This window comes from Penaeus chinensis, chromosome 13, assembly GCF_019202785.1.
Source record: "Penaeus chinensis breed Huanghai No. 1 chromosome 13, ASM1920278v2, whole genome shotgun sequence".
In the NCBI taxonomy this organism is placed as follows: Eukaryota; Metazoa; Arthropoda; class Malacostraca; order Decapoda; family Penaeidae; genus Penaeus; species Penaeus chinensis.
The window spans coordinates 17,787,489-17,789,988 of record NC_061831.1 but is presented as its reverse complement, the minus strand read 5'-3'; the positions used below and the strand labels follow the sequence as shown (position 1 = coordinate 17,789,988).

At 50.2% G+C, this 2,500-nt stretch overlaps 1 protein-coding gene across 3 annotated transcripts in view; it reads left to right on the top strand.

Annotated features, from left to right (window-relative positions):
- Positions 1–2,500, top strand: part of LOC125031779 (discoidin domain-containing receptor 2-like) — a 740,435-nt gene that overhangs the window by 571,142 nt on the left and 166,793 nt on the right. The window lies entirely within an intron of this gene.

Here is a 2,500-nt window from a genome sequence, read left to right as displayed (position 1 = left end):
AAGGGTAAGGGAATGACCTCGGAGTAGCCAAAGGGTTAGGGACGCCGTGGGGTCAGTCACGGCTGTGGTGGTGAGGCAAAGGAAGGGGTGGGATTGAGGGAGTGGAGGGAGGGATTAGGGTGGGAGGTTGGGGGAGGTCAAGGGCTGTCAGTGCGAGGGGTGAGAATGTGTGTAGTGGACCGCGGGGGATCATTACACGTGTGATGACGAGCCTATAATGACAACCCTTAAGGATAATGGCTGCTTTCCCGGCGCGTAGTTGTGCCCTGAGATGGTCCGGCTTCTCACCTCGGTGTTTGGAGGGAGGGGGGAAGAAGGGGGGAGGGGACAAGGCGGACTTAAATGCTGTCTACGCACACTCCTGGTCATCTGAATTATTTGTGCGCAATCAATACGGATACTCAATCTGTTATATTCGCTTCTCTCTCTCACTCTTTCTCCCTCTCTCTGTCTCTCGCTCTCGCTCTCTCTTTCTCTTTATCTTTATCTCTCTTCACCTCTCTCGTCCCTCTACTCTGACTCCCACTCCTCTATACCTCTATACTCCTCTATAGCTTCTTGGTCATCGCTCGTTTCCTGTCTATCCTTCTTTGTTTCCCATTCCCCCGTTCTTACCTGGCCGCGTTCCAGCGTTGCTCTCACAAAATCAAATGTCGGATTTGGTGAGATTACCTGATCAGCTGGACAGTTTAAAATTCGTTTCTTTCGCTTTATCGCTTTCCCCGATCGTACTTTTCTTTTGTCTTCTTTCTTCTTTTCCTCCTCCTCCTCTTTCTCCTTCTCCTCCTCCTCCCCATGTTCTTCTCCCTCTTTTGGCAAAATTCAACGAGTGGCTTGCATGCTCATACCTGCGAGCCATCTTTTGCAGCTGATGCAGGGTCTTAAGGGAAAGTCTCTCTGCTCTTACTCGTGCGCTGTCCTTTATGGCACTCGCTGGCACTCGTAATTACGGACGCGTTTGGGCAGTGCCATCGGAGGGAAGGAGGGCGTGGGGGGGGGGGGGGGGCTCTTTCGATCCTGATTTTTATGATATCGCATGCTAGTTTTTTCCTTTTTTCCCTTTTTCTGAAGGGGGTATTCGGATATCTAAATGGTATTCTTATTTTATTTATACCTGTGTATGTGCGTGGAAAGAGAAAGTGAGAGAATTAGAGAGGGAGAGGGGACGAAAGGAGAGGGAAAGTTATGAAGAGGGAGGGAAAGAAAGAAGAAGGGAAGATAGAGAAAGGAAGAGGGAAAGAAAGGATGAAGGACATACTTAAAGATGATTTAAAGTAAAACTAAGAAAGGGAGAAAATGCAAACAGAAAACAGAAGGAAAGAAGAGCGAGTTTGCGAGAAGAGCAAGAAGATCAAGAGCAGAGGAGAAAAAAATCCAAGCAGTGTTATATGACACAGAACTTAATTAAGATCCTGTCTCAGGCCTAAATTACCGCCGATGAATATGAGGAAAGAGCGGAAGGAAAAACATCGCAAATGAAAATAAGTTCGAGAAGAAAAAAGGGTAAAAAATAAAAAAAAGTCAATAAAAAGGACACGGAAGCTTATTAGAACCAATATCATGCAAATGGCGCGTAAAACCTATTCATGCAGAGACCCGGCTATTTGCTCCCGCCCGCTCGCCATTACCCGACATGTAGCCGCGGGCGCCCTCGTGATGGCAACACTCGAGATTAAACGACATTCCGAATCGATCATAAAGTCATGTTTGTACAGCCGCGCGGAGGAGGAGCTGCTCGCCGCCCGCACGCCCGCACGCCCGCACGCCCGCACGCCCGCGCCGCCAGGAAGCGCTCCAGCGACCGCCGACGCCCCACCCTCGGGCGCGGGGAAGGGGGGGGGGCGATAGTGGTGTGGTAGTGAGGGTGGTATTGTTGGTGCCGAGAGCCGAGGCGGTGGCAGCCGGGGCAGTTTTGTGGTAGCAATTATGTTGCACGGCAGCAAAAGGCTATGGTTGTTCTTAGTACCTTAAATCTGGTTTCTTTATCACTGTCTCTTTCATTTCGGTTTTATTGTTCTTGTTTCATTTCCGTTTCTTCTTTCTCCTCTCTGTCACTATCTTTGTTTCTCCTCTGCCCACTCTCTCCCTCTCTCCCTCCCACCCTCCCTCCCTCCCTCCCTCCCTCCCTCCTTCCCTCCTTCCCTCCTTCCCTCCTTCCCTCCTTCCCTCCTTCCCTCTCTATCTCCCTCTCTCTCTCTCTCTCTCTCTCTCTCTCTCTCTCTCTCTCTCTCTCTCTCTCTCTCTCTCTCTCTCTCTCTCTCTCTCTCTCTCTCTCTCTCGCTCCTGTACCTACCTTCCCCCATTTCCCATCCTACCTTCTGTCTCTCTCCCTCTCTTCACAAACAAAAGTACAAAAAAAAATAGTTATGCAGTGTGTTAATAAATAAGCAGATGAATAAGTAAGATAAACGCTTGCCCGATGGCGCCCACGCCGAGGCGCAGGAGCCCGAGGCAACGTGTCGCGGCGCCCCTGCACACGGCGTCATATCCTACGTTTAGG